We start from the raw sequence: 20,331 nt of genomic DNA on the forward strand, positions 1-20,331 counted from the left end.
CCAATACCGATCCCGTTTCTATCGTATCACACGCCTGCATGCGTTGAGATTGCACCAGTTCTACGTGACACTGGTGCTAGCCCATTAGGATGCCCTGAATTGCTTCTGGCCCGGCACTGCTATCGTGAATGTAGAATACTCATGATTCAGTCCCACTGTCAGCGATTAGTGTCTCAAACGGAGAATCCAGCCTTGGCATTTCTTTCTGCAGTGGGGAGCTGGCACGTGGGCCAGGCCAGCTCTTCAGAGATCCTGGGTTCCATTTTGAAAAGGTGCCCTGATCACTCAGTGAACTTGAGGGTCCCCACAGCCCCGCCCATGATCACTGAGACCCCCCCACAGATATCGGCATCAGCCCCCCCAAGAGAGCACATCCCACTATGGGATCCCTGAGAGCTGCATTACTTTTAGGGCCTCCCACTTTCAGTCCCCCCCCTTCAGCAACCACCCCCCCCCCCCCCTCACCCCCTCCCCTCCACCAACCAACCTTCATACCCTCCCTTTACCCTCCCTTCCATGGGCATGGCCACCTCAGGCCCCACCCCATGGCAATGCCAGTGTTGACACTGCCAGGGTGCCTGGGTGCCAGATTCTGTGTCCCTGACCACCGGGGAGGCTCTGATGGCCTCCAAGACCCCCGGAGTGGCCACCCCGCCTGGTCTCCACTTTGGAAACCACAACTAGTCAGGTTTAGGCGTTGTCAGCGCGGTTGGTGACCCGCAGGAGTTGGAAGATTGCGGCCCCAACCCAGCCAGCCATATTTAGATAAACCTAATGGATCATTTCAATAGCCTGATCCAGCGAGGGCGGAATCCGGGTCACACTGGGCTCTGCGGGTCAGGTGACTCGTGTGCGGTTTTGTGATCGGTGCAAAGCCCAATTTTGGGATTCTCCCACGATGTTCTCACCGCAACGGGTTGGGCCCCAGGCGCAACACGAAGGAAAAATCATCTCCCTAAGTTCTACGTTTGCCCAATGCAAATATAAATCACTTAAAACTACCGTTGTTTTCATAACAGACTTTGATGGAACCTTTAGAATTAAGAATCACGTGTGCACGTGTAATAGAGTCTCAGCAATGATCCCAGGACTGTCCTGCTAGTTACAGGAGTCTGCACGTTCTCCCCATGTCTGCACGTTCTCCCAGTGTCTGCGTGGGTTTCCTCCGTGTGCACCGGTTTCCTCCCATAAGTCCCGAAAGACGTGCTTGTTAGGTGAATTGGACATTCTGAATTCTCCCTCTGTGTACCCGAACAGGCACCGGAGTGTGGCGACTAGGGGATTTTCACAGTAACTTCATTGCAGTGTAATGTAAGTGTACGTGTGACAATAAAGGTTATTATTATTATTAACAACATGTGTTCAAACTATCCCCAACATTATGTGCACAGCCAGGGAAGTCCTCAATTAGCCAATTAGAGCATTGAATTGGATGACCAACCAGGGCACTGAAAGAACAGCCAATCATGGTAGCAAAAATCTAACCCAATGAAGACCCATTTAGGACAAAAAAATTCAGGACTTGCCCAGAGTCTCTGCTCGGCAGTACTGCCTCGGAGCTCGAGACCCTGAATGGGGGTCGCAACTCACATTTTGGGAACCCCTGACTTATATCATACCTTATCCTCCTGGGGAAACCCTGTCTGTAAAACTGGGGTGCAGCATCAATCAATGAAAAAGAGAGACAGTCAAGGTGCGTAACAAGCAACTGGTGGTTACTGGTAGCACTCCCTCCATATCGCTGCTAGCGTACCGTGCCCAGAACCAAACACAGTTCTCCAGCTGTGTCCGAACCTGAACTTGGTATAGACGTAGAATGATTTCTAAACTTTTGTACTCTCGTCCTTGGATATAAACCTCCAATATGTTCATCTTTTGATTATTTTGTGCAGCTTTCCATAACATTTTAATGATCTACATACATGGATCACAAGTCTCCTCCAGCTTTTCAAATTTAGAAAGTAGTTTTTCGGTCCCAAGTGGGTGACTTCTCACGAGCCTCCAACAAAATCCGTTGGCCAAGTTATGGCTTCCTGAAGTAAACAGCAAAGGGAGAGTCCAAGGCGGTCCTAAGAAAGACGTTTATTCAGCTTAACAGCAGTGTTTACACAGGACCCCCATTACACATCATAGGGTCCTCACTCCGTCCTGTCAGCTGACCTGTTATATTAGCTCTGGTTAACTCACAGCCCAATCAGCACTCGGGAACAATCATCTCGAGCTGAATGAGTCCCAGGCAGGGTTATAACACTTATCGATATTTCTTTGAAATGTTTTGCTTCCAACTACACAGATTACAATGCCGTCCATCTTTCTCTCGTTGCTAAGTTTGGAAATGTTGCTTCCCACCCCTTCATCCATGTTGGCAATAAATAAAGTGGGTCATTGAGGACCCTGCCAATTGGAGTACCTGCCCATCACCCCTATACTCTGACTCCTGCTACTCGGCCAGTCTCCTAATCAGTTGAGTAATTTGTCCCCAATTCCATGTGCTTCAACTTTAGCTTTTGAAAATCACTCCCATATCCTACTCTACAGCAAAAATAAATGAAGTGAGGTAGACAAATGGTTCTACTAAGTTTGGCTGTGATTGCAAAAAAGGACCATTAAAAAATTCTCTGACTCCTAATTTCTTCACTGCTGTCAGCGCTGAGCCTCTCTGGAGCTGCTGTCGCTCCAGCGGTCCCAAACCATTCACAGACAGTTTGCAAAGCCTGTTTCATCTCCAAAAAATGAGGGACTGGATTCTCCAATCCCGAACCCGGAATCGCATTCGGCGAGCGGGCGGAGAATCCCCGATGGTGACAGAATCGGGGGCGGTGCTGCTTTCGAGATGCTCCTCCCCCTGAAAAGCGGCATACTCTAGGGGTACACGGCACGCTGTACCCACGGCCTCAGGCCATTGTCTGAGGCCCGCCCCGCGATGCTCCGTCCCCGACCGGCCGAGTTCCCGACAGCGTGGGACACGCGTAGCCTCACCCGTCGGGAACTCAGCATGGCGGACGCGGACTCAGTCCAGCACCACCACAGTCGGGGGAGGGCCAATCCATGGGTTGGGGGACAGTATTCAGGGCTGGGGGCACTGTGGTAGAGGGGGGAGAAGGGGGAGGGGGAGGAGGAGGGGAGGGGGAGGGGCAGGGGAGGAGGGGGAGGAGGGGAGGAGGAGGAGCAGGAGGAGGGGGAGGGGAGGAGGGGGGACAGGGATGAGGGGGAGGGGGAGGAGGGGGAGGTGGGGAGGGGAGGAGGAGGGGAGGAGGGGAGGAGGAGGAGGAGGGGGAGGAGGAGGAGGGGGAGGAGGAGGAGGGGAGGAGGGGAGGAGGAGGAGGAGGAGGAGGGAGATGAGGGGGAGTGAGTGGGGGAGAGGAGGGGAGGGGAGTGGGGCAGGGGAGGAGGGGGAGGGGGAGGGGGAGGGGGAGGGGGAGGAGGAGGGGGAGGGGGAGGAGGGGGAGGGGGAGGGGGAGGAGGGGGAGGGGAGGAGGAGGGGAGGAGGGGGAGGGGAGGGGGAGGGGAGGAGGGGGAGGGGAGGAGGAGTGGGAGGAGGGGGAGTGAGTGGGGGAGGGGAGGGGGAGGGGAGGAGGGGGAGGGGAGGAGGAGTGGGAGGAGGGGGAGTGAGTGGGGGAGGGGAGGGGGAGGAGGTGGACGGGAGGAGGAGGGGAGGAGGGGGAGGGGAGGAGGAGTGGGAGGAGGGGGAGTGAGTGGGGGAGGGGGAGGAGGGGGAGGAGGTAGGGGAGGGGGAGGAGGGAGGGGGAGAGGGGGAGGAGGGGGAGTGAGTGGGGGAGGGGGAGGAGGGGGAGGAGGTAGGGGAGGGGGAGGAGGGAGGGGGAGAGGGGGAGGAGGGGGAGGTGTGGTAGGAGGGGGAGTGGGTGGGGGAGGGGAGGAGGAGGAGGGAGAGGAGGAGGAGGGGAGTGGAGGGGGTGGGGGGAAGGGGGTGGGGGAGGGGGAGGTGGATGAGGAGGGGGATGGGGAGGGGAGGGGAGGAGTGGGAGGAGGGGGAGTGGGTGGGGGAGGGGGAGGAGGGGGAGGAGCAGGAGGGGGAGGGGAGGGGAGGGGTAGGAGGGGAGGGGGAGGAGGAGGGGAGTGGGGGAGGAGTGGTAGGAGGGGGAGTGGGTGGGGGAGGGGAGGAGGAGGAGGGAGAGGAGGAGGAGGGGAGTGGAGGGGGTGGGGGGAAGGGGGTGGGGGAGGGGGAGGTGGATGAGGAGGGGGATGGGGAGGGGAGGGGAGGAGTGGGAGGAGGGGGAGGGGGAGGAGGGGGAGGAGGAGGAGGGGGAGGGGAGGGGAGGGGGATTAGGGGGAGGAGGGGAGGGGGACGGGGAGGAGGAGGAGGGGGAGGAGGGGGCGGACGTGGTGATGGAGGAGGGGAGGAAGGGGGGGAGGAGTCGGGGAGGAGGAGGAGGGGGCGGAGGAGGAGGGGAGGAGGAGGAGGGGGAGGAGGGGGAGGGGGTAGGGGATGGGGAGGAGTGAGGGGAGGGGTAGGAGGGGAGGGGGAGGAGGAGGGGAGTGGGGGAGGAGTGGTAGGAGGGGAGGAGGGGGAGAGGGGAGGAGGAGGCGGTGGAGGAGGAGGGGAGGAGGGGGAGGGGATAGGGGAGGAGGGGGGGAGGGGGAGGAGGGGGAGGGGTGGAGGGAGGCAGAGGAGAAGGAGGGGAGGAGGGGTGTGAAGGGTAGGAGGGGGAGGAGGAGGGAGGGGGAAGGGGAAGGGGTGGGGGAGGGGAGGAGGAGGAGGAGGTAGAGGGAGACTATTCTAAACTTCAGAGAACTGCAGCTTTAGAGGAAAGAGACATAAGAAGGACAGCTTGAAGCAGGCCTTACCCTAGCTGAGGACAGAGGCTCAGAAACTCTTACCTGCTGTTGACCTCGAAGTAGTGTATGAGAGGGCTGCCCTTGCAGGGAGACTGTCACAGAATTCTACCCCTGCTGCAGTATCAGCTGCGAGGCAGCACAAGGCCATCTACATCCTGACCTGTAGCTGGGAAACAAACAAAGAACAAAGAACAAAGAAATGTACAGCACAGGAACAGGCCCTTCGGCCCTCCAAGCCCGTGCCGACCATGCTGCCCGACTAAACTACAATCTTCTACACTTCCTGGGTCCGTATCCTTCTATTCCCATCCTATTCATATATTTGTCAAGATGCCCCTTAAATGTCCCTATCGTCCCTGCTTCCACTACCTCCTCCGGTAGCGAGTTCCAGGTACCCACTACCCTCTGCGTAAAAAACTTGCCTCGTACATCTACTCTAAACCTTGCCCCTCTCACCTTAAACCTATGCCCCCTAGTAATTGACCCCTCTACCCCGGGGAAAAGCCTCTGACTATCCACTCTGTCTATGCCCCTCATAATTTTGTATACCTCTATCAGGTCTCCCCTCAACCTCCTTCGTTCCAGTGAGAACAAACCATGTTTATTCAACCGCTCGTCATAGCTAATGCCCTCCATACCAGGCAACATTCTGGTAAATCTCTTCTGCACCCTCTCTAAAGCCTCCACATCCTTCTGGTAGTGTGGCGACCAGAATTGAACACTATACTCCAAGTGTGGCCTAACTAAGGTTCTATACAGCTGCAACATGACTTGCCAATTCTTATACTCAATGCCCCGGCCAATGAAGGCAAGCATGCCGTATGCCTTCTTGACTACCTTCTCCACCTGTGTTGCCCCTTTCAATGACCTGTGGACCTGTACTCCTAGATCTCTTTGACTTTCAATACTCTTGAGGGTTCTACCATTCACTGTATATTCCCTACCTGCATTAGACCTTCCAAAATGCATTACCTCACATTTGTCCGGATTAAACTCCATCTGCCATCTCTCCGCCCAAGTCTCCAGACAATCTAAATCCTGCTGTATCCTCAGACAGTCCTCATCGCTATCCGCAATTCCACCAACCTTTGTGTCGTCTGCAAACTTACTAATCAGACCAGTTACATTTTCCTCCAAATCATTTATATATACTACAAAGAGCAAAGGTCCCAGCACTGATCCCTGTGGAACACCACTGGTCACAGCCCTCCAATTAGAAAAGCATCCCTCCATTGCTACTCTCTGCCTTCTATGGCCTAGCCAGTTCTGTATCCACCTTGCCAGCTCACCCCTGATCTCGTGTGACTTCACTTTTTGTATTAGTCTACCATGAGGGACCTTGTCAAAGGCCTTACTGAAGTCCATATAGACAACATCCACTGCCCTACCTGCATCAATCATCTTAGTGACCTCCTCGAAAAACTCTATCAAGTTAGTGAGACACGACCTCCCTTTCACAAAACCGTGCTGCCTCTCACTAATACGTCCATTTGCTTCCAAATGGGAGTAGATCCTGTCTCGAAGAATTCTCTCCAGTAATTTCCCTACCACTGAAGTAAGGCTCACCGGCCTGTAGTTCCCGGGATTATCCTTGCTACCCTTCTTAAACAGAGGAACAACATTGGCTATTCTCCAGTCCTCCGGGACATCCCCTGAAGACAGCGAGGATCCAAAGATTTCTGTCAAGGCCTCAGCAATTTCCTCTCCAGCCTCCTTCAGTATTCTGGGGTAGATCCCATCAGGCCCTGGGGACTTATCTACCTTAATATTTTTTAAGACACCCAACACCTCGTCTTTTTGGATCACAATGCGACCCAGGCTATCTGCACCCCCTTCTCCAGACTCAACATCTACCAATTCCTTCTCTTTGGTGAATACTGATGCAAAGTATTCATTTAGTACCTCACCCATTTCCTCTGGCTCCACACATAGATTCTCTTGCCTATCCTTCAGTGGGCCAACCCTTTCCCTGGCTACCCTCTTGCTTTTTATGTACGTGTAAAAAGCCTTGGGATTTTCCTTAACCCTATTTGCCAATGACTTTTCGTGACCCCTTCTAGCCCTCCTGACTCCTTGCTTAAGTTCCTTCCTACTTTCCTTATATTCCACGCAGGCTTCGTCTGTTCCCAGCCTTTTAGCCCTGACAAATGCCTCCTTTTTCTTTTTGACGAGGCCTACAATATCACTCGTCATCCAAGGTTCCCGAAAATTGCCGTATTTATCTTTCTTCCTCACAGGAACATGCCTGTCCTGTATTCCTTTCAACTGACACTTGAAAGCCTCCCACATGTCAGATGTTGATTTGCCCTCAAACATCCGCCCCCAATCTATGTTCTTCAGTTCCCGCCTAATATTGTTATAATTAGCCTTCCCCCAATTTAGCACATTCATCCTCGGACCACTCTTATCCTTGTCCACCAGTACTTTAAAACTTACTGAATTGTGGTCACTGTTACCGAAATGCTCCCCTACTGAAACATCTACCACCTGGCCGGGCTCATTCCCCAATACCAGGTCCAGTACCGCCCCTTCCCTAGTTGGACTGTCTACATATTGTTTTAAGAAGCCTTCCTGGATGCTCCTTACAAACTCTGCCCCGTCTAAGCCCCTGGCACTAAGTGAGTCCCAGTCAATATTGGGGAAGTTGAAGTCTCCCATCACCACAACCCTGTTGTTTTTACTCTTTTCCAAAATCTGTCTACCTATCTGCTCCTCTATCTCCCGCTGGCTGTTGGGAGGCCTGTAGTATACCCCCAACATTGTGACTGCACCCTTCTTATTCCTGATCTCTACCCATATAGCCTCACTGCCCTCTGAGGTGTCCTCTCGCAGTACAGCTGTGATATTCTCCCGAACAAGTAGCGCAACTCCACCTCCCCTTTTACATCCCCCTCTATCCCGCCTGAAACATCTAAATCCTGGAACGTTTAGCTGCCAATCCTGCCCTTCCCTCAACCAGGTCTCTGTAATGGCAACAACATCATAGTTCCAAGTACTAATCCAAGCTCTAAGTTAATCTGCCTTACCCGTAATGCTCCTTGCATTAAAACATATGCACTTCAGGCCACCAGACCCGCTGTGTTCAGCAACTTCTCCCTGTCTGCTCTGCCTCAGAGCCACACTGTCCCTATTCCCTCGTTCTCCCTCAATGCTCTCACCTTCTGACCTATTGCTCCCGTGCCCACCCCCCTGCCATACTAGTTTAAACCCTCCCGTGTGACACTAGCAAACCTCGCGGCCAGGATATTTATGCCTCTCCGGTTTAGATGCAACCCGTCCTTCTTATACAGGTCACACCTGCCCCGGAAGAGCTCCCAGTGGTCCAGATAATGGAAACCCTCCCTCCTACACCAGCTGTTTAGCCACGTGTTTAGCTGCTCTATCTTCCTATTTCTAGCCTCACTGGCACGTGGCACAGGGAGTAATCCCGAGATTACAACACTCGAGGTCCTGTCTTTTAACTTTCTGCCTAGCTCCCTGAACTCCTGCTGCAGGACCTCATGCCCCTTCCTGCCTATGTCGTTAGTACCAATATGTACAACGACCTCTGCCTGTTTGCCCTCCCCCTTCAGGATGTCCTCTACCCGTTCGGAGACATCCTGGACCCTGGCACCAGGGAGGCAACATACCATCCTGGAGTCTCTTTCACATCCACAGAAGCGCCTATCTGTGCCCCTGACTATAGAGTCCCCTATTACTATTACTCTTCTGCGCTTTGACCCTCCCTTCTGAACATCAGAGCCAGCCGTGGTGCCACTGCTCTGGCTGCTGCTGTTTTCCCCTGATAGGCTATCCCCCCCGACAGTATCCAAAGGGGTATATCTGTTCGAGAGGGGGACAACCACAGGGGATTCCTGCACTGACTGCCTGCCCTTTCTGGTGGTCACCCATTTCTCTGCCTGCACCTTGGGTGTGACCACATTTACATAACTGTGATCTATGACGCTTTACGCCATCTGCATGCTCCTAAGTGCATCCAATTGCTGCTCCAACCGAACCATGCGGTCTGTGAGGAGCTCCAGTTGGGTGCACTTTCTGCAGATGAAGCCATCCGGGACGCTGGAAGCCTCCCGGACCTGCCACATCTCACAGTCAGAGCACAGCACCCCTCTAACTGACATTGCGTCAATTAATTAAAATTAAAATTAAAATTTGTCTTTTTAAAAAAAAATTTTAAAAAAAATTTCAAAGTTACTGTCAACTATCTGTTTCCTAGCACTAGATTTCTAATAGAAATGCGATAGCTAACTATAGTACTCTCCGATCTCTGGCTTAGATATCCCTCTAAATTATAATTAAGTTATTATGTTTAATTAGTTACCAAATACTAGCCACTCTGGCCACAGCTTTTCTGTGATGTCACTTCAGTTTCCCCCCGACACACACAATTTGAAAAAAAAGGTATAAAAGTAAAAATAAGTAAAAATCACTTACTTACCTTCTTACCTTCTGAGTGTCTGAGATGTTCTCAGGTTCTCTCGCTGACAGAGACTGCTCCTCCACCTCCGAACCTTGACCTGCACAATGCTAATAATATAATAATAATATAATATGGCACTTACCTCACACCAATGGGTCTTATTATTAAGTTAGAGGAGGAGGGCGGGTGGGAGACACTACACGTGTAGTGTCTCGGGTTTCCTCTCCACCAGAATTTATTGGTTGGGGGGGGGGGACTTCCCAGAGGTCCGCGGGTCGAACTTCCGGTTCCCGCCTTATATAAAAACAAATAAAACAGAAAAGAAGAACAGACACGGGACCAGGTAAGGGTTTTTTAATTCACTACTCACCTCCCAGAAGGCCCCTGCGCACCGCTGCCGCCGAAATCCAAAGGGCTGCTCCTGTAAAGGTAAGTGGTTTTAAAGTCGCTACTCACCTCCCAGAAGAAACCCATTATGGCGGCAAACGTTTCTGACTTTGAGACATTCCAGGGTGCCACAGATAACATGGCAACATCAGCCAATCAGCTGAGTTTCTAAAGGCAATTGCTTTATTTATTTTTCAATGGATGTCTAAATAAAGAAGCGTTATGCAGGTCTGGGCCAGGTTTGCTGGTTGTCGCCATGATGCCTTCACCTGGCACCAGTCCTCAGGCCCCCCCCCCCCGACCACCCCCCTCCACACAGAATACTGGCTCAAAGACTGCCTGCTTGACAATAAATTCTATCCTCCCCGGATCTGGCTAATGATACTCGTCAGGAACCAGGGCAATGCCTCCATTTAAATTCCTGATCAAAGAAATCAGTGGGCTCCTGGAACAATGATCCCACTGCCTAGATAGGTTTGGATGAATGTTCTCAGACAGTCTCCGGTATTATTGTTACCTGCTGCATCCTCTGCACCTTTACCTTGCCAACATATTGTGCCAACTGCCAAGAAAGACAGTGAACAGCAAGATCCACCACTCTGGCCTATGTTGATTGAAGGGTGACCATTGGATGGACCATTGGGAGAGTCCCGTGTCCCATCAGTCTCCTTGTTTACCACAGCTTTGCAAAGTCCTCTTGCTCAGTAAACACCAAGGTATTCAGTGGCTCAGTCTTGTCCTCCCCAATATATTTCCATTTTGTTCCTTTATTGGCCCATAATCTCTTCTGGCATCCCTTTTACTCTTAATTTGCCAATAGGAGGCATTTAGATTTTCATTTCCTTTAACCACGGTTCTATTCTTGCTCTGTAGCTTGCCCTTTTCTATTTTAATTTCTCTTCACTTTTATTTCATCCTGATTCTCGCTTGTGTTATCAAACAGACATCTGTCGTAAAACGGGGTTTTTTCTTCTCTTTAACTCATTCATTGTCCAGGGATCTGCGGTTTTGGTTAACCCCCATCCCCCCCATCCCCCCTAGAAGAGATTGGAGGATTCAATCACGGAGACTCTGAGGTCCTGTCCTGCCCTGCAGCTCTGCACTGCCTCCCTGTGGGCACAGGTGTCATTTTCCCGGTCAGAGCATTGTTCATCGCATTGTTCAATTAAGATGCTTGTGGAAAAAAGGCAGCAAGGCAATTTCAGACCAAAATGAAAGAGAAAAACTTTGTGAATTAGCCATTTGTCTCCAGCGAGCTGTTGAAGACTGCAGGCTGAATGGTGCTTCTGAAAGGCTGAAGAGACATTTTGTGGCAGATGAGCTGATCAAAACTGTTTTAAATCAGTTTTGCATCAATGCTTGCCCCAGTAGGTATGCAAAGGAGGCTGCTATGAATCTCCCTCCAGGGGCCAGGGCGGTTTAACATATTGTTTTTAGATTTGCAACAACAACAGGCATTTATATAGGACAGACATTCTGAGCCAGGGTCACAGATCGGAAATGGTGTTGGCCACTTTCAGGGACTGTATGTTTGAGGTGGGTTTTCTCGTCTCACCTTTCTTGCCAGGATGCACTGCCTGAAAACCCACCATTTAAAAAAAAAAATCCAAGTTTCATTGTTTGATGGATGTTCTGACAACGAGAGTGGAATTTTCTTGCCGATGGGGTGAAATAATTTTCTGCTTCTCTGAACCCACCCCAATTCATTTCCTAGGCTCAATGGCATTGCAGACGATATCCCGACCTACACTAGTTGGACTGCCGTTACAGTAAACAGAAGAGGTGAAGTTTAGACCTTAGCTGGGATCAAGGTCTTTTGAAAGTGAGGTATTGCACGGGGAAAACCTCCTCCAGAACTCTCCCTCCATCAGCAAACTGAGGCTCTTAATGTTGCTTTCCCGGGAATCCTGCCACTTTCCATCAGGCCAAATTCGGAAGTTCTTTTGGATGATGGATGGGAGTGACATTGGCTGTGAGCTCGGGCAGGCAGAGTGGGATCTGCAGGATGGAATTCCAGGAATGGAGCAGGGAGCAGGTCTAGATTTCATTCAGCATTTACCATTCCTCTTTTGCCTGATTTGAGATGGTAAGATTCAAGGTAGGATAATTCTGAACATCCCTATTATGTCACAAATGAATAGCAATTGAGAGGCTAACCTGGAAATGTCTGAAATAAAAATGGAAAATGTCATCACGTCAAGAATCTTCTGCCTGGGATTCTCCAAACCAAGGCCCGCCCACTAATCAAATTCTGGCTTTGTTCAGAGTTAACTAACAGTAAGCGCTTATAGAAAGTAGATCTTCTCACTCTTTTGTACCAGCATTTACCATTGCTGAGTATAACCATTCCCCCTCGATATTGTAACAAGGATTCTCAACTGGAGATTTGCAGGTTCCTCTGGGCCTCAGAGAAGGTGTCAATGGATTGCCGATGTGGAGCCAAATTTAGTACTTTTCCTTTGACCAAACAAAGTGTTGCAACAGCTGTTCTCAAATATTGGAGGCAGTACCTTGGCATGGACAGAGAATTGGCGAATGGGCAGGAAACAGCGAGTGGGGATAAGGATTTCTTTTTCAGGTTGGTGAGCAATGGTGTTCCACAGGGATCAGTGCAGGGATCACAGCTGTTTGCAATGGGCAGGATTCTCCAGCCTTCCAGCCGTGTATTTCCCAGTGGCTCACCGATCACTGGCAGCTGGATTCTCTGCTCCGCCGCTGTCAGTGGGAATTCCCATTGAAGCCACCCCACACCACCGGGAAACCAGCGGATGGGGATGGTCTCCCAGATGGACTCTGTGAGCAGAGAATCCCAGCACCACGAAAGGCCTGAGAGTTCCGGCCAATTTAAATTAATGACTTGGAGGAAGGAAGCGAGTGCGCTGCAGCCAAATTTGCAGACGACACAAAAATATGTGGAAAAGCAAATTGTGAGAGGGGTACAAACAGTTTGCAAAGAGATATTGATAGGTTAAGTAAGTGGGCAGAAAGTTGGCAAATGGACTATGTGGGAAAATGTGATGTTCATTTTGGAAGGTAGAACAAAATAGCAGAATATTATTCAAATGGGAAAAACTGCAGAAAGCTGCGGCACAAAAGGGCTTAGGGGGACTTACACACAAAACACAAAATTAGCACAAAGGGACAGCAGGTAATCAGGAAGGCTGATGGAATGTTGGTCCTTACTTCAAGGAGATTGGAATATGAGAGTCGGGAAGTCTTGATGAAACTGTACAAGATACTGGAGAGCCCACATCTGGAGTACTGTGAGCAACTTTGGTCCCCGTATTTAAGGAAAGATATTGGCCGGAATTCCTGGGCCGGTGGGATTCGCTTTTCCCACTGGGAGCTCACCTCCACCTGTGGGTTTTCCGATAGGGTGGAGTGGCTTCAATGGGAAATCCCATTGACAAGCTGCGGGAAGAGAGAATCCCGCTGCCAGCGAATGGCGTGCAGCTGGGAAACATGCGGCTGGGGGCCTGGAGAATCCAGGCCACTGGCAGCGGTTCAGAGAAGGTTCACTAGGATGATCCCCGGTATGGAGAGATTGCCTTGGGAGCAAAGGTTAAACAGGTTGGAACTCTACTCGTTACTATTTAGAAGAAGAGGTGATCTCAATGAAACCTATAGGACTCTTAAGGGGCTTAACAGGGTAAATGCTGGGAGGATATTTCCCCTCATTGGAAAGTCTAGGACCAGAAGGCTCGGTCTCGGAATAAAGGGGAGCCCATTTAAGATTGAGATAAGGGGGAATTTCTTCCCTCAGAGGGTTGTGACTCTTTGGAACTCCTTCCTGCAGAGAGCTGTGGACACAGAGTCCTTGTGTATTCTAGGGCTAAGATAGATTCTTGATCAATGAGGGAATCAAGAGTTACGGGGAAGGGGCAGGAAAGAAGACAGGAGGAATGTCAGATCAGCCATGATCCTACTGAATGGTGGAGCAGGCTCGAGGGGCTGAATGGCCTGCTCCTGTTCTGTATGTTCGTATAAATGGGCATTGGGCCTACATTCCACATGGGGTATTGTGAGGTTGCTGCAGTTGGAATCTATCAGGAGTAGTGCGATATCTGAAAAGAGAAGAGTTGTTATACAGCAGTGTGGGGGTGTAAAGGATGGGCTGAGAGACAGACAGCTGCACATGGGGATAACCCTACCAACCCACCAGGAGGAGATAAGACTGCAACTTCTACCTAAGTCCCAGTTCCTCTCTGGGAGGCATCGGGGCGGGGTGGGATGATGTTGATGGTTGACCAGAAAGTTGTATCTCGATCCTCAAACCAATCTTTTCGGCCACAAGGCAATGCCTTCCCCTGTCTAGGCACTGGGCAGGTTGGGGCTGCTAGTTAGACACAAACACACAGCCACTCCAGTGAGGTTCAGTTTGGGTGCAGCACCCCCTTAGAGCTGGAAATTAATGTACTGCAGCTTCTTATTATGACTTACAAAGCGTCAGCTTTATAGAGCGGTCAAAATCAAATGACGTTGCGACAGTGCACACATTAAATAAAGAGCAGGTTAGTCAACTCCAGGAAATGCAAGCAACATTTTTTTCAAAGGCGTTGGGATATCTGACCCTTTGTTCACCCTCTGAGATATCCATATGGACTATCTGATATGTTTGTCTGTAGGAGGTGTGGGTATCGTGCATTACTAACCATTCAGGTGAAGGCTGGGATTTAAAAAAATATATATTTTAATTTTGGGGATGTGGACAAGACTGGCAGAACTCACATTGGGAACAATTTGCGACACATCCATGCACTACAGACCACTGGAATGAGAATATTGAAGCTAAGCTGCCACCTTCTGCCTCTTACATCAGACTCCTATCCCAGCCAAGCTCATATCAAAGCTCTAAAACCGAGGACTTGGCTCCTCCCTCTGCAACTGAATCCTCGACTTTCTGACCCACTGACTACAATCAGTAAGAATAAACAACAACACCTCCTCCACAATAGTCCTCAATATCGGGGCACCTATTATACTCCCTGTACACACACGACTGCGTGGCAAAATTTGGTTCCAACTGTTGTGTTATGTACTCTGGGATAACACAGGCTGCAACTCGATGCAGCTTTGACCAAAAGATACTCCAGACTTTGAAGTAAGTTCAATGCGATTTATTGAACCATCAGCACAGTTCTCTATGAATTCGATTCTCCTGCTAATCTTGCTATAGTCACTCAGTCTAACTAACCAGTCTGCTCTAAGCCACGTGGTGGGTGTGATGCTTCTGATCTGCCCCTGTCCTACTCTCTAAGTGTCGCCTGTGGAAAGGCACAGAGCATGTGTGCCCTATGCTTATATATAGGTTGTGTAATGCCCCCTTGTAGTAGTGTCACCTCTGGGTGTTTTGACTGCCCATTGGTCGTGTCCTATTCTATGTGTTCATTAGCTGTATGTCTGCATGTCATGACATCTCTGGTGCTCCCTCTAGTGTTTACTTAGTCTTAGTGTATTTACATTAACCCCTTGTGTATTTACAGTGATGCATATCACCACATCCCCCCTTTTTTCGTGTTACATATTTTCTGTATAGTGTTAAAGAAAAATTGAACAAAAACAGGTAAATAAGTGATGACATGTACCAGTTATGATGACTGTGATGACGATACAAGATCAAAGAATAGTTATGATGACATTGAGGATTATACAATACCAAATAATAGTTATGAGTCCAAAATTCATGAATTTACACGGTCGAGTGGCTTTCTTGTGCTGTTATGGAAGTGTCGATGTTGTCATTCCCTTGTGAACGCCGTCAGTGTACTCGTGTTTACATAACCAAGAAGTCATCAGGAGGTGTTCAAATGGTCAAATCACTTCATTGTCTCAGGTGGGCTCCTTTTTTTATGCTTGTGGTGGCCATTCTTGATGACGTCTTTCATGAAAGCTGGTTTGCTTGTCCATGGTGTAGCAAATGTGAATTGGTAAGATGCGTTGACATGCCATGGTATGTTTGCACTCTCGCCATTGTTCTGAGCTGAGCAGTAACATTGTCCTTCATGGGCAGAGTTGTACCATGTCGTCGTACCAGTTGTTGTTCTATTGTTGTTGTCATTGTTGTTTTGACTTGCTTGTTGTTGTGTTTATTGCCTCTGGTACGCTTCTTGTTGTTGTCTTTGTTGCTGTGTTTGTAGGTTTTGTTGTTGTGTTTGTTGCGCTCAATGGCCACACCGAGTGGAGAATTCGAGTCCTTCACAAAGTTACTTGTCTCACTGTCCTTTGTGCCATCTGCTGTTTCAGTGAGTGTGACGTCTCTGATTCCTCGGCGCTCCCCGTCTGGAGTCATGTCCGGTTCACTGGAATCATCTTTGGCTTGTCGATGCTCCCCGTCTGGAGTCATTTCAGGTTCTTGTGGAGAGGCTCGAGTGGATGAGATTTGTCTTTACGTGGTGTCACTGGATTCACTAGTAGCCTCACTTTGACTGTCGTGTGCCTCTGTACATACGAGCTGAGATCTGTCAGTCTCGCTGAGATGTCGCACATCTTGTATGGGAATTGTGAAGCCTTTGTCACTTGTCGCGCATACAGTGAGTAGACCTTCAGTGTCTTCTTGTCGGTTAGATGAGCTGGATAGACTGTCAGAGTCTTCTTCTGGTGGCCCAAATAATCTGGGTAGACTGTCATAGTCGTCTTGCTGTGCACTTGAGCGTGGCAGACTTGCATCGTCTGCTGCTGGTTGCTCAGATAAGGTTGCTAGACCTTCATGGTGTTGTTCATGCAAGGACTGTGCTCTGGAGTCTTGCGTTGCTTCCATCGTGGAGTCTGTCAACAAGCTCGCTGTGGAGGCTTGTATCGCTCTCTCTTTGTGGAGTCTGGCATCGTTCCCTGTGTGGAGTCATGCAGTGGTCTCGCTGTGGAGTCGATCTGTGCGCTCTCAATGGAGTCGTGCAGCGGTCTCGCTGTGGAGTCTGTCATCACTTTCTGTGCGGAGTCGGGGACTCTTCGTGGTGCGTGGACCACTCTCTGTGTGGAGTCGGGGCTCTTTGTGGTGTGTGGACCACTCTCTTGGCTTCAGGCCGCTCTCTGTGGGCTTGTACCGTTCTCTGTCTCTTGGCTTCAGGCCGCTCTCTGTGGGATTGTACCGCTCTCTGTCTCTTGGCTTCAGGCCGCTCTCTGTGGGATTGTACCGCTCTCTGCCTCTTGGTGTCAGGCCGCAGCAGAATCCTGTACTCATGGGTCGGGATGTCGGCTGTGCTGGGCTGAGGATCCTCAAATCCGAAGAACTCGTCCATGTCTGTGTCGGATGCTTCAATGTACACATCATCTCGTTGCGGATTTGGTACTGAGATCGCCACGTCCAATGATGAAATCATTGTCTGAGTCGTAGTCTTCAAGGACTAAATCATCTCGTAGGGTGGTGCTAACTGCTTGTTGCAGTGTTCTGCGGAGGTTACTTTCAGCTATTGGTCGAAGTTCAGGTATTGTGCTGTCGTTCCAGGTGAAAGAATTGTGTTTTCTGGCTTTAAATTTTTTAAAAACTATTTTCGGGCATTTCCCCTTTAAGCGGGCGTGGTCTGGGGCCTCTGATGTCATGACGCTTGTGACGTAGAGCGTAGGAATGGATTGCGCATGCGCAGATCGCTTTTCCTTCACTGTGCGCTCTTTTTGCAAATGCGCGGCTTCCCCCGCATGCACAAAACACTGTTTCGCCGGTTCGTGTCTTCTCAGGAACTGCGCATGTGCGGCTCCTTGCGCAAGATGTCTGCAAATCAAAATTGCCGTTTGCTTCCATAGCAAGCCAGCTTTGCCCCGTGGTGAGTACAGGCGCCAGTTTTACCGATTTCTGGTGTGTTCACCTCGCAGTAGTTTTCAAACTTGTCCAGGTCTGGCTGTAAGTCTCTCTCGTCCTGCCCTTTGGAGTACTTGAAGGAGTTGAAGATTTCTGTTGCACTTTCACCCGCAATGGTGAGTAGAAGATCTATCTTCTCAGCATCGGCCACGCCATCTAGGTCAGATGCTACCATATAAATCTCAAATCCCTGCTTGAATGCACGTCAGTTGGCACTGAGATTGCCGTGGTACCTGAACTGCTGAGGAACCGGAATCTCGATCATCTTGCCTGGGTGCTGTTGCTGGTAGTCACAGATCTTGCTGAGTTGAGCTATATAGATTCAACAGGCATTACTGGTACCATGTTGTGTTATGTACTCTGGGATAACACAGGCTGCAACTCGATGCAGCTTTGACCAAAAGATACTCTAGACTTTGAAGTAAGTTCAATGTGATTTATTGAACCATTAGCACAGTTCCCTATGAGTTCGACTCTCCTGCTAATCTTGCTATAGTCACTCAGTCTAAACTAACCAGTCTGCTCTAAGCCATATGGTGGGTGTGGTGCTTCTGATCTGCCCCTGTTCTACTCTCTGGAAAGACACAGAGCATGTGTGCCCTGTCCTTATATATGGGTTGTGTAATGCCTCCTTGTGGTAGTGTCATCTCTGGGTGTCTTGACTGCCCATTGGTCGTGTCCTATTCTATGTGTTCATTAGCTGTATGTCTGCATGTCATTACATCTCCGGTGCTCCCTCTAGTGTTTACTTAGTCTTAGTGTATTTACATTAACCCCTTGTGTATTTACAGTGATGCATATCACCACACCAACTCCATCTACAAGTTTGCTGACGATACGACCATAGTGGGCCGGATCTCGAATAACGACGAGTCAGAACACAGGAGGGAGATAGAGAACCAAGTGGAGTGGTGTAATCTATCCTCAATGTCAGCAAAACTAAAGAGTTGGTCATTGACGTCAGGAAGCAAAGCACTGTACACGCCCCTGTCAGCATCAATGGCGCCGAGGTGGAGATGGTTAGCAGTTTCAAATTCCTAGGGGTGCACATCTCCAAAAATCTGTCCTGGTCCACCCACCTCGACGCTACAACTAAGAAAGCACAACAGCGCCTATACTTCCTCAGGAAACTAAGGAAATTCGGCATGTCCACATTGACTCTTACCAACTTTTACAGGTGCACCATAGAAAGCATCCTATCTGGCTGCATCACAGCCTGGTATGGCAACTGCTCGGCCCAGGACCACAAGAAACTTCAGAGAGTCGTGAACACCGCTCAGTCCATCATATAAACCTGCCTCCCATCCATTGACTCTATCTACACCGCCCGCTGCCTGGGGAAAACGGGCAGCATAATCAAAGACCCCTCCCACCCGGCTTACTCACTCTTCCAACTTCTTCCATCGGGCGGGAGATACAGAAGTCTGAGAACACGCACGAACAGACTCAAAAACAGCTTCTTCCCCACTGTTACCAGACTCCTAAATGACCATCTTATGGACTGATCTGATTAATACTACACCCCTGTATGCTTCACCCGATGCCGTGTCTATGTATTTACATTGTGTACCTTGTGTTGCCCTATTACGTAATTTCCTTTCATGTACATATGATCTGTTTGAGCTGCATGCAGAAAAATACTTTTCATTGTACCTCGGTGCACGTGACAATAAACAAATCCAATTTCCATCCAATTTCCATCAAAACCAAAGGGTTTCACTGACCATTTATCAGGAACTCCTTTTGAATGAAGTTCAGCGAAATACCATGGAGGTCAACTTGGTGTGATTGCACCGAGAAAGCAGCACTACAGCTCTGTAAATGCTGGCCACACTTATGTACAACCTACTTCTATCTTATTCACCTTTACAGAATGTAGGCGTTATGTTATTCTCTAAGTCTGAATAAAGATTGTCGACTTCCAGTTAACACAAATACTTTATTCAATGGGTTTGTTCTGTTTCCAGAGCTTAACTAGATATAATACAGTCAAGAGGTATGACCAGTGAAGCTAAGGTAAACTGCCTATGCTGAGCTGTCTCTATCTGCTGCTGCTCACTAGCCCTGTGCTTCTCAAAGAGGCGGATCCTCCCTTGGGCTGGACCCTTTATACCCGTCTCTGATGCCCTCTAGTGATGCTGTGGCTGTTACATCTGTCTGCAGTCCCTGGTGTATGTGCAGATGTATGTACAGATGTACAGATCACTACATCCCCCCCTTTTATTGGACACGTTTTCTAGTCTGGCCTCAAGAAAACTGTACATAACAAGTGGTGAGAATATGCAAATCTGCACACTGTGAAAATGATAAAAGTAATACAGAAACAATTAACTGTGTTGTGTGTCCATCGTGAGAAATGTCCATATTTGTCTTGCGCGTGTGTTAAAGTGTCGTCACAAATCTAGCTGGTCGGGTGCCTTATGGCTTCTGCTGGAGCGTCTTAACGGTGGTAGTCGGGATGATGGTTTGATGTCATCCAGAGTACTGTGTGGCGTTGTGTGGCGAGGAACGTCCTGTGGACAAATGGACTCGGTCAAGTCCAGTGTGGGAAATACTGCCGGTGTCGGTCGATTCTCTAATAGATCCCGGTGGTTACAGTGAAAAAGTACTCCCGCTGACCATTTGGCAATGTAGGAACGCGGTGCCTCCTGCCTGATCACCGGGGCTGACTCAGACCGTCTGCCTCCTGGGTCCCTGGTTCTGATGGTGTCACCTATTGTCGGTGGCTTTAGTGGGATCGCATGTTGATCGTAGTATGGTTTTTGTTTGGAGCATAGTGCCCGCATGTCGTCGAGAACCAGTGCGTTGCCGGGTCTCGGAATTGCTTTGCTGGTAGGGTTGTCCGGATGTCTCTGCCGAAGAGCATTTGAGCTGGTGACAATCCTGAGCTCAATGGGGTTGCTCGGTACGATAACAGAGCTAGGTTGATGTCGGG

Source organism: Scyliorhinus torazame, chromosome 19 (genome assembly GCF_047496885.1).
Source record: "Scyliorhinus torazame isolate Kashiwa2021f chromosome 19, sScyTor2.1, whole genome shotgun sequence".
In the NCBI taxonomy this organism is placed as follows: Eukaryota; Metazoa; Chordata; class Chondrichthyes; order Carcharhiniformes; family Scyliorhinidae; genus Scyliorhinus; species Scyliorhinus torazame.